This window comes from Pyxicephalus adspersus, chromosome 10 (genome assembly GCF_032062135.1).
Source record: "Pyxicephalus adspersus chromosome 10, UCB_Pads_2.0, whole genome shotgun sequence".
Lineage (NCBI taxonomy): Eukaryota > Metazoa > Chordata > Amphibia > Anura > Pyxicephalidae > Pyxicephalus > Pyxicephalus adspersus.
In genome coordinates, this window is record NC_092867.1 from 27,771,151 (window position 1) to 27,783,411 (window position 12,261).

Below are 12,261 nucleotides of genomic sequence, written 5' to 3' on the forward strand. Positions count from 1 at the left end.
TTTTTTTTTTTTTTTTTTTTTTTTTTTTTTTTTTAGCTTTTGCCTTTTCATATTGTGCTTTTTACTAGTTTCATAAAACTTATCTTTAAATTGTGGGCATCATCCAGAACGAATTAACCCCCTAGCGGAATTCCTGTCGCTGTCCCCTGACATCCTGCTGGTCCCCGCAGGTCCTGGGGACACGTCTGCCTCCTACGATTTCCAGCCTCCTACGATTTACACTAAAATACCAATGTCATGGGGGGAATTACAGGGGCTGCCATTGCTGGCCTCAATAAAGAAAATGCTAGTTGCTTAGGTGCTCTTTTTGCTTTTAAACATTTAATGGAGGAGTACCCAAGCTTAGACTTGGAGCAAAGTCATCATCTGCATACTTCCCTGGACCTTTGTTTACCTAGTACAGAAAAATACCATAATGCCTCAAATACAATGTGGGCGTTTAAAAGTGTTAAACTTTGGAGCTTTTATATTTTATTTATTAATCATCTTGTTATATTGTACACAATATATTTTAACTGTTGAATTATTAAAACATCAAAAACTAATATTTTTCTAATTGCTAATTTAACTAATGCAAAATGTACACTATAAAGTATCAGTATATCCAAAAATGTTTTTTTTTTTTTTAGAATATGCTGTTTTGTTTATTATGAAGAATGTAACATGAGAAATAGGGTCTACCCTGATATCGTAAATGTAAAATTCTAAAAATGGCAATAGAAGACCAGGAACAATCAGCCTGCTTTTATTATAGCTCTCCAAGGCTGGAGAGTATACACTTTCATTGGTGAACCTGGGTAATCCAGAAAAGCTGTAATGTATTTTTAAAAGTAATTTGCTATTTGTTAGCTATTTTTTCAATCCTGGACCACATCCTTTCCAAGTTTTTTGGATCACCTAGGTTCACTGATAAAAGTTTATCTTCTCCGGTCTTGGAAAGCTTTAATAAATCATGCCCTATTGTTTAATAAATCATGCCCTAAGGAGATCTTACCTATGAAGTATGTAAGAACTCAAATGTACAGCGCTGTCTAATATGTTGGCACTATATTAATCCTGTTTATTAATAATAATAAAATCAGAGGAAGCCAGCAGGTAATTTTGCCAATCATATGTCCCCTATTCACCCAAATCTTTCATTTTTTTTTTTCTTTTTTTGAACACTTATATTTTTCTACCCTTTGCTGTTGTCATGCAGTGTATAACACGACATGGTAAAGTATTCTGTACTAAGAAGCTGAAAGTTAAGTTACACTAACACTGCCAGATGCAAACAGCATTGAAAATATGCTTACATCTCTAAACAATAGTGGTTGATGAAAGGGAGCAGCCCAAACACCTATTTAAAATTCTTAGCACGATTGCTGTGTTTTTGGCTATCCTTCTTGTACCCTGTTTATAATTGAGTTTAAAAGCAGCAGTTGATTGCAAACTGGTCTAAAGTGGAAATATAAAAAATAAATAAATAGTATGACTCATATGGGAGGAACTGTAGTAAATGAGGGAACATAAATGAAATGTGCATTTTCTTGCATAAATTACCATAGTACAACTAATGTAACTTCATCATTGCAAAACATCTATTAAATGTACTTAGGCATAATGCAGTTTGTCACAGAAAATCTGCATGCCTATAAATAATTGAGGCCCCAATTTGTATCAGAGTTGGAATTGATCATACAAGCATTTGGACGTTGAGACCATTTGTAGGCAGACAAATTTCCTCATTTTCCACAGACATGATGCATTTGCTATCCAATTTAATATCTATCTTTAATAACTCACATACCCACTAAGCGCATGTACAGAGCAGTGGTTATTACTAGCTGTGTTTAGCAATTTTACTGCTAAACTGGTGAACATTGGATGGAATCGGTCTATTCATGATACCTCTTTATGGCAGGTGTGTGGTGGCAGCAGCATTGCCATGCATTTTTTAGACATTAAGTGCAGTGTTTACCAAGATTCCGCCTCCAAAAAAAATGAGTTTGTGCCTCTTACAAACAGTTAAATTTTTTTTTAAAAAGTGTGGAAAAAAAAAACTGCTCTTCCAGGCTTTTGGAACCATAGGCATTTGCAAACACATGAAATTGCCTTAAAGGACATTGTGTACTTGGCTGCCTCTGTACCTTGCTGGGTGGTTAGTGTACCTAGATCCCTGGCTGGACTGAACGTGCACCCGACTGCCTGAAGGCATAGCATCCACCTAGATGCCTTGATGTATATAACTTCCACCCAGTTGTTGTGATGGTCTTTAACAAGAGGTCTGTCACTGGGAATCTTCATGTAATGATTACCTGGAATTTACATTTTCGCGAGGAGGCCAGAGGCTCATCCCTACTTACAAAGTATTATTTTACAAAAAGAAAAAATGGATGCTTCATACTTCTGGTAGAGGTAGTGAATCAATCAATAGTAAATAGATTTAAACATTCTTGGGATAAATATATGTCTATAAAACAAATATTATAAAACACAGTAGACTCATATAGTTTGTTAAAAAAAAAACAGAAAGTTTCAGCATCCACTGCCACTTGTAATTCTGTCTTCAGTTACCACTAATTTCTAAGTTCTAATTTGAGTTTAATTCGAGCAGTAAAACTCCAATACCAAGTGAATCAAATCAGTCAAGCAGTTGGACAATAATTATTATTAGTATACAGTATTTATATAGTGCCAACATATTATGCAGCGCTTTACTACGTTCATAGTCCTGTCACTAGCTGTCCCTCAAAGGGGCTCACAATCTAATGACCATAGTCAATCTACCATAGTCCTATGTCTTTCATACAGCGTAAGGTAAATTTTTTGGGGGAAAGCCAATTAACCTAGCTGCATGTCTTTCCTCGCAAACACGTGGAGAACCTGCAAACTCCAAAGTGTCCTGGCTGGGATCCCAACCCAGTGCTGCAAAGGCCAGAGTGTTAACCTTAGAGCCACTGTGCTGTCAAATGTATACATGTTTTAGGGTAATGTCTAACTATGAAGACTTTATGTAGACCTAAGAGAGCAGGCATCTTTTAAACATTTCCACAGTCAAGTGATTTGGCTGACACCCTGCTGCAGAAACAGAGCCGTAAGATACTGATCCACATAAAAATCTAGGCTGACCTTATATATTTGAATAGTCATTCCAGAAACAGTGGTTGAACACTATCTAATGGTGTTAAACCAGAAGCTAGGAAGATGGGAAAATTCTGGAGACCTATACCAGGCAATTTAAAATGTGGAGTTGAATTTGGGATTTAATTGACTGTCCAATATAATAAATATAGTGCTAGTGCTTATTTGCACATGTGGTATTTATATTAGATCATTTTTACTAAACTCCTGTAAGCCCGAAAGGTGCAGTCATTTACTTATTTTAGGTTTTTCAGGGAGTGGGCTGGTTGATTCGTAGAGTGGGTAATATGGAGGTGCACTTTACTATTTCAAAGAGCTTCATAAAAAGGTCTTCTTTAAGATATAACTGCAATATATCTTCTTCTGATCCTAGTTATCATCAGGGACCTTTTAGAATATAAATTTCCAAAAGAGGTCCATAAAAGTTTAGACAGTTGCTATATCATATGAGGAACTGCACATGGCATTAGGTCCATAAAATTTAACCTTTCCTGACTTACAAAATACTTTTCCTACTGTCTAGTGCAATCTCCACTGGAGTTGTGTGGCATGCATGTGATCATACTTAATGGGATACTTAAAATTTGATGGCCTAGCCCGGCAGCCTTTTCTCATCTTCTTAGCATAAAACAAATCTGCCAGGTTTGGAGAGGGGGTAATTCCCAGTAGTAAATGGTCTGTGTCAAACGCAAGAAATATGATTAACTGATTCCTAACACTGGATTTTAGCTGCAAGCAGTAAATAAAAAATATTAATTGCCTTTTGGAACATAATATCCTTCTTCCCTGTTGAAAGCATTATCTTGGAAATGTATTCTCAAGCAGGTGGTCAGGGGAAGTGGGAGGCAGTGATTTATATGCAGATAAAAGGTGATCTTGTTTTTTTAAGCTGGAGTTTATGGTATGACAAGAAGTCCTTATAATATAGTAGCAAATGTCATAAGTGAATGACATTGATTTGTAATAGAACTACACATCCTACATACTTTTTTTTTATTAGAGATTCATTTTTTACCCAGGGACAGACACTTTTTACTCTCTAATACTATTAATTATTCTAATCTTAACCTCATAGAAGGAAGAGTTCTGGGCAGAGATGAATAAAATAATAAAACATAGCTGAAATGAGTCATACAGATATTCATATAAAGAAAGATCAAAATGATAAATGGAAGGCACACAGACTAGTATGCTTGCAGTATCATTAGACAAATAATTCCTACTTTACCTAGCACAAACAATCAACTCCTACTTTTCCGCTCCGCTCCGCCATCCCTCCAAGTTCCAGGCTCCAACAGTAAGTAATAACACAAGTACTTGCTGACAAAGTCAGGTTAGCACTATTACAAGTTATTGCATAACTGTTCATGACTGTATTATTATCTGCCTACATTACTGTTCAAATTTTGACAGTCAATTTTGACCTTGTTTGTTGCATGTTGATGGACTGAACTTATAAAATATTTATTGGGGGCAGTTGAAAAATAAATAGTATTTACCTAATCTGCTAATTTTTAAGAGGAGTCTGAACAAAGTATTGTTTTTTCTGTTTTTCTTTTTCTCGCCTGTTTTTCTCCTCACATGTGATTTTACTTTTGAGTGTATATATTCAATGTGGTGTCATTCAAGACCACCTACACTGGGCCTGATCTATTAAAGCTCTCCAAGGCTGGAGAGGATACACTTATATCAGTGAAGCTGGGTGATCCAGCAAACCTGAAATGGATTTCTTTAGTCATTTGCTAGCAAATGTTTTGAATCCTGGACCAGAATATTTCAGGCCCACTGACTCAATGGTTTGCTGAGATTATGAGCTTCACCTTATGGAGGATCTTACCTTACCTTACCTTACCTCTGTAGTCCGTGGTTCTATTCATCTTCATTCTTCTCTGTGGAAGTTTCCATCCTCTTATTTTCTGATGCTGCCTAACTCTGTTGGGTAGATACCCCCATTCCCCCCCCCCCTTTTCTTCACATTATTGGTTTGAAACTTCTAGTCTAGAATGTTAGCTGTCCAATGAAACCTGACATGAAAGACATAAAACATGAACAGAGCAGGAACTGGAGGATTATGAGAATAAAAGACAGGCCATGGAATATTGGTTCATTTGTCACCTTGTATATGAGTAACACCGTACGAAAGTTGTTCATATTGTTCATTAGGATTTATTTTTTAGTGATTTGCTGTTTACTGCTTTTCAATGTTCATAACTCTAGGGGTTATGGCTTTTCTTGTTCTGTTTTTTTTTTTTACATCCAGGGCATATTATGTCCTGTAAAAATGCAATTTTTAATAAAAATAATTATAATGAAAAACTAGAATTTTCCAATTGTGTGTATGAACTTCCCTGTTAATATGCATCACATTCTAAAATAACAATTTTTTAGTCTTTGATCTGTTTCATGTTATTGAATTTTCATTGAGTCTGCTGTCTAAATAAAAATCTTCATACTATCTGGGATATAATACTTTAGCCTCTCAATCAATAATCTTACAGTGAAAACATTGCTTTAAATGCCACTTCAACTTGCCTTAATGCCCCATATCCAACTTGGGTGTAAATTCATAGTTTTCGGCCCCGAAAGCAGCACTAAAATAAAAAAGTAGCTCTGGTTGCCATAGTCTACTATTTCTGTCCCCTGCAGACTTCCTGACCAGAGCTGTCAGGGTTCCAAGCTGAAAAATGTTTTGATTTATATAACCTATTCTTTAGAGCTTAGGGTTGTCAAAGCTATATGTGACACCCTGGACTCACAAATAGCAGGTGCAGATGCTTTTGCAGCCTTAAGGTTCTTCTCACTTTAGCAGAAACAGGAACGAGATGGAGAATTTTGACACCACTTTCAAAGGTTTGAAAAGATGGGGAAAAAAAATTCAGTAAATTAATGTTTTAAAGCAGGGGTAGACAAAATTTTTGGACTAATAGGCCATTTCAGGAGGTCAAGAAGGCACACTAGGCCTGAAGAAACAAGGTGTCCAAGGAAAGAATTTTTATTTACCCCCCTAGCGGTATTACCGAGTTTGACTCAGGGTGGATTTTACCTGCAAATAGCGGTAATCCCAAGTCACACTCAGGGTAGCTTTAAACTAAAAAAACCCCACTTACCTTGGCTCGTTGTCGTCCCCCATCGCCCTTTTGGTCTCTGCAGGTCCTGGGGACACGTCCTTCCTCCTCGATCCCCAGCCGGCGAATGCAGCGACGACCTTCTGGGTTTTCCGGTAATGTCGGTGCTGGCGGGCGGATTGGTGGGAAATTCAAATAATTTTGTATTGGATTCAATACAAAATAGCTGTATTGAGTCCAATACAAAGAAATATTAATACAATATATATAGATATAATTATATATATATATTATACCTGCTACTGTACACTTACAATACATGTTTAAATATTTTTTTTGTGTGTTTTGTTATTTAACCCCCCTAGTGTTCTAATTCTGTCAGTTTTTTTATGCAAAAAGTGATCCTAATTTTTTTGCATGGAAATTTTTGTTTATATTGTGGGCCTGTAATTCTTAGGATTAACTCCCGAGTATGATAATTATATCTATTAATATATTATAATCATAAATTATAATATAATTATAAAAAATAATGAAATAATAGACCTTCTGCATTGTGCATCGCATCTTTCGGGTGATGCAAGCAGCAATAGTAAATTCCGGGGGTGGTGCCAGCGGTGATTTCCCGCTGCCACCACCCCCAGAATTTACTATTGCTTCTCACATCAGCAGTTAGATGTGATGTACAATGCAGAAGTCCTGCATTTTGCTTTGCATCTAACTGCTGTTGCGAGATTACTCAGTAATATGCTTTTAAATTTCCCGCAGCCCCCTTATTCAGAAACTTCCCGGCATCAGAGCGGGACCATTAGATCGCCGCTGGAGCGCGGGGCAAAGGTAAGGGGGGCTACTAAACTTACCCTGAGTGTTACTGCTTTTTGCAAGTGAAATCCACCTGGAGTCACACTTGGGATTACCGCTAGGAGGGTTAAATTTAATAAATATCGGTGAGGTTTACCTAAGAATTATAGCCTACAATGAAAAATACATTTGCATGCAAAATATTGTACCGTTTTTTGCATGGAAATTTGCAAGGAATTAGACTGCTAGGGAGGTTAAAAATATAGTACGATCCATGAGAAACATGATGTGTTGCATGTTTTTGGAGACAGATACAATATCGGGTTCCAATGATGAGGAGTTCAGCAACAGAATGTCATTAAAGTGATTGTCCGCGAGCTGAGAGCGCAGCTTGTTTTAACAAAACCATCTTGGAGAACAGCTGGTTGCATGAATAAGTGCTGTCAAACATTGCGATCACAGACTAACAACATTGGAAACTGAGCATGTGGCAGCTGACAGTAGAAGTCAATGAAAGTCTCTGTACGTGTGCATGTGCTTGGCATCGAAATGCCTCTTGAGATTCGACCGCTTGAGAGTGCTGTTGGTGTCGTTGCACACTAAGCACAGGGCTTTGTTGCTGCCTTAGACGAAGAATAATTCGTCAGTCCATTCGGGGTTGAAGACACGACACTCGACGTCAACCTTCCTGAGACTGGTAGCTGCACATTGCTTTGTTCTTTAGGCATAGTAATTGGGGTTACTGTGTGGGAACTCGATGATATCCCGGGAACTCATGATAACGTGCCAATTCAGTTAGGCCAGATCCAACAATAAATAACTGGGGGGCGTTAGGCCATACTGACTAGCTTTTATCCAGCCAAAAAAGCCAGAGTTTGCCTACCTCTGTTTTAAAGAATTGCAATATGGATCTTGGCAAAGAGGTCTAACATGTTTTAGTAAGGACATTGTTTGCATTTTTGAAATGTGGCCTTTCAAACCATAGGGGATTTAAATTACACAAATGTAAAAAATGTTTTATTACAACACATTGGTATGTAATTGGTTATTCAATACCTTTAAATTCCCCTTATTTCTGAATGGGTAATGTTTTTTTATATAATCCTTAGGTTGGTGATACAGTGCAGCAGTCTATGCATATGAGATCTTTATGCCCTAAAATGTATTTAATAATATGTTACAATATGGCTAGGCAATTTTTATAATGCTGAGCTGCTTTTATCTATGCAAGAATTCTGTTTTCTGAGCATTTTTCTTAGGTTTCTGGGTTTTTGTACTATGTGAATGCTAAATCTTACTATCAGGAATAAAAAGAATGATTTTACCTAAATTCCATTCTGCAAAAAACATATTTCTGTAAAACACCTACCGTTGAGCCTGTTTTTTGTCACATATTCTGACTGTGAAAATTACCGTGTTACTATTTCATAGCTGAAATGCTCTATGCTTTGTAAAATGTTAATATTTTCCATTGCATACATAAAAAAAAATTAAAATTACATCCGTAGCCATGATAGCCTTGTAAACATTAAAAAAAATGCACTTTATGGGAACTATCCAACACTGGGCCTGATTTATTAAAGTTCTCCAAGGCTGGAGAGGATACACTTCCATCAGTGAAGCTGGGTGATCCAGTAAACCTGGAATGGATTTGTTCAAAGTCATTTGCTAACAAATGATTTGTATCCTGGACCATGTGTTCATGCTCCATTGTCAGCATGTTTGTAATATGGTATACTTACTGAAAATGTCAGTTACAATCTTTTATAAAATCATTCTGGATGTCGATAGAAAGCAAATGTGGCCTTGCTAAAGGAGTAAAGTCTTTTGATTGTGATTGTTTACTTTGCGAAGTGATTTTTCACTTATCCTACTGAATAAGATGAAGGTATGCTGACTTCCAAAACCCAATCACATGCAAGTAACAAAAAAAATTCTATTTCCTCTGAATATGATTATGCATTCTTTGCAAAGCAAATGTGTTTTCTATTCACTAAGAAAAGTAAACATTCCCTTGCATTAACCCTGCAAAATGAATTTCTCAAGTAAATCAGTCACAATGTTTTCTTTTGACTGAGAAGAACATTTACCATTTTGTCCCTCCACGAAAAAAAAAGTTATTCACAAAATAGATCATATTTACTTGCCCCTGGCCTTCCTTAGTAAATTACAGATGCTTTGTAGGAGGTTTTTATGGAAAATGAGGCGTCCAAGCATAGCATTTCGATATATTACGAGACCTAAACATTGTGGGGGTGCGGGGGTTCCCGATATTAGATCTTATTATAGGGCGGCCCTACTAACTCGTGTAGTTGATTGGTTCCATAATATAGAGAAAGAAAAAGCTGGGTAGTTTTGGAAAATGCTCTATCCCCAATCGATCTCTGTTCTATACCTTGGGTAAACAGATCCAAACTGCAATTTCTCCATCCATTACCCGGCATTACTTTTGATCTCCTACGAGAATGGGACAATCTCCTTAAGACCGACCATGTGTCTACTGTAGTAGGACCCATGACTCCCTTGTTTGACAATCCCTCATTTCCGCCGGCAATGAATGCTAAAAAATTTCTCTCTTGGTCAGTTCAGGATAATAGACAGTTATGCAGTATACTCCAGAATGGAAGAATTCCACCGTTCTCATCGTTTGGCGCCAGGGTGCAGAGGCTCCCCTCAATGTGGTTACGATACAACCAGCTGTGCTCTTTTGTTTCAACCTTTCTAAGTATTCCACACAGCGTAATCTCACGGCTTTTGAATCTGTACTACGCTCTCCTAATAGACCGATTCATGTGATATCACAGATTTACGAGATCCTGATTAAACTCCATACTACCAACGCCCCCACCTACACAAGGTACTGGAAAAAGGAACTGGGAGAGGCTATTTCCCCGTTGGACTGGGAAAAAGCGTTTATTTTAACTCATAAAATGTCTCTTCCCTGTAAGGCTCAAGAGACCAAATACAAAATTATTTCTAGATGGTATCTTTGCCCCTCAGATATCCACCGTATGTCTCCTTCCCTATCCGATAGGTGTTGACGTTGTCTTACCCATCAAGGCACAATGTTACACATATGGTGGGATTGCTCCAATATTCGTAAGTTGTGGTCTCAGATAGTGGATATTTATAACCGTGTTTCTGGTTCAGATTTGAGGATTACCCCCCAGATAGCTCTGTTATCTATCCTCCCGGGGTCCATAAAGGCTAACAAGAGAGATGTATTGAGGCATTTTCTTGCGGCTGCCAGGTCCATTATTCCCAGGAAATGGAAGCAAACCACGGCGCCATCCTTGAAAGATTGGTTTACAGAATTGGAAAAGATACAGCATCTGGAGAGGCTTGTAGCGGAGGACGACAATAAATGGGAACAATATAAGTTGATATGGTCTGCATGGGATTGGATCAAGGAATCCACCCAATTTAAAAGTTCTTTGGCATTAACCTAAGCTAATCTAAGAGAGAGTATCGATGCAGTTCTAATTATCTTGAGGTGCTATGTAATACTCTGATAGTATAATTGTGCGCTAGGCCAGTCGGGCGCTACCCCCCCCTCCCCTCCCCTTCCCTCTCTTCTACCTTGTCGAACCCTCATCTCTTCCCCGGGCTGTCCAGTTGATTATCCCCCTCCCCCTTATGTTAAACTATTTTCGCGCGAGTGCTCTTTTGATATACCCGTCAGGTATATCCAGTGATGAGTGTGTTAGTTGATCCACTAGATACATATGTTTGATTAGTTTCTCTATTTCAATTCAGGCTTGGTTTTTTTTTTTCTCTTTTTTGATATGTATATTTCATTTTTGTATTCCCTTTTACCCCCGGTTTATATGTATTGGTGGATGTATAAGCACTTATTTACACTGTTATACAATTGTAAAATGTCACTTGTATTTTTGTACTGTTTGTAAATGGTGTGCCGGGAGATCCTCGGCCCTCCCTTTCCTTTGTTTATATATGTGATATTTTCTTTTCCTGTTATGTAATGACTTTTAAAAATTTTAATAAAACTGATTGAAACAAAATAGATCATGGCAATTAAAAGCTAAAAACAAACTCACAGCTTGATCTACAAAAATCCAGGTAATCATTTGAACAAACTCCCTAAAATTGGCACCAACTCTACCTTCCACTGCACTACTTGTGTTGAGTTCTATCATATAGCCACTAGCCAAAAAAAAACCTTTTTTTTTCAAATGTAAAAAATAATAATAAACAAAAATAACATGTTATATGCTATACCCCCCCCCCCTGCAATATTGGGGACAATACAATGTTTGGAGTATTTGCAATTATCATATAAATTTGTGACGAGCAATAGCCTATTTTTCAAAAATGCCTCTCTCTGCCTAAATGTTTTTCACTTTTTACTTTTTTTAAAAAATGTACATGATTTTTATATGTTCACAAAATATTTATATATTCATTGCTTTAAAAATAGTATATAGTACAATATTTTACATACACATGTAATACACATAATACTAATGTAATGTAATAAATCAAAGACCACAGATATCTATAGTGAATATTGTGCAAATGTACAGGGGCAGCCTTTGTTCAAAATCGTTTTTTTTTTTTTACATTCATCATACAAAAACCTCCCTCTATGTGAAAATCGCCCCCCCCCCCCCTTTATTAAATAGGCAGGTCAAATAGCACTTAGGGTAGTAAGCCAATACTTCCTCCTTTACAGTTCCAAGGGAAACATTTTTTATCAAATTGATGTAAAAAGAGGGACCACTTTTAAAGACTATTTGAATATTCGTTTCTTTGATTTTAGATTTGTAAAAAAAATTGATTTTAGATCTTTAAATATCCCATATGTAATTAGGTAATAACATATTCTAAGGCTTTAAACAAAAGGCTTTGTTGCTTTGAACAAAAAGTTTAGTTATGTTAAAATATAAAAGCATAACTTAGTTTTTTTTTGTTTTTTTTGTTTTTTATAAATCAGCCATATTACATGTAAAATTTCAATCCCTCCCCTCTCTGTAAATTAATATGTTTAGGCTGCATTCGCCCTGGAGCTCTTTCTGAATGTAGGCTATATTAGCATTAACATTAGATATAATATTAATCATCATTTTACAATTAAAATAAAAATTATATTTGACAAATAATTATTAAACAAATAACTGTGCTAAAACACATAAGAATATAAACATAAATCTAACTTGGAGAATGATTTTCTAATACTATTGCAGTCTTTAATATTTGATTTATGTAAAAATTGCCTATATTAAAAAAAAAAAAAAAAAAAAAATTAAAATTA

At 36.4% G+C, this 12,261-nt stretch overlaps 1 protein-coding gene across 1 annotated transcript in view; it reads right to left on the reverse strand.

Annotated features, from left to right (window-relative positions):
• LOC140338838 (protocadherin-15-like) overlaps positions 1–12,261 on the reverse strand; it is a 548,986-nt gene that overhangs the window by 17,211 nt on the left and 519,514 nt on the right. The window lies entirely within an intron of this gene.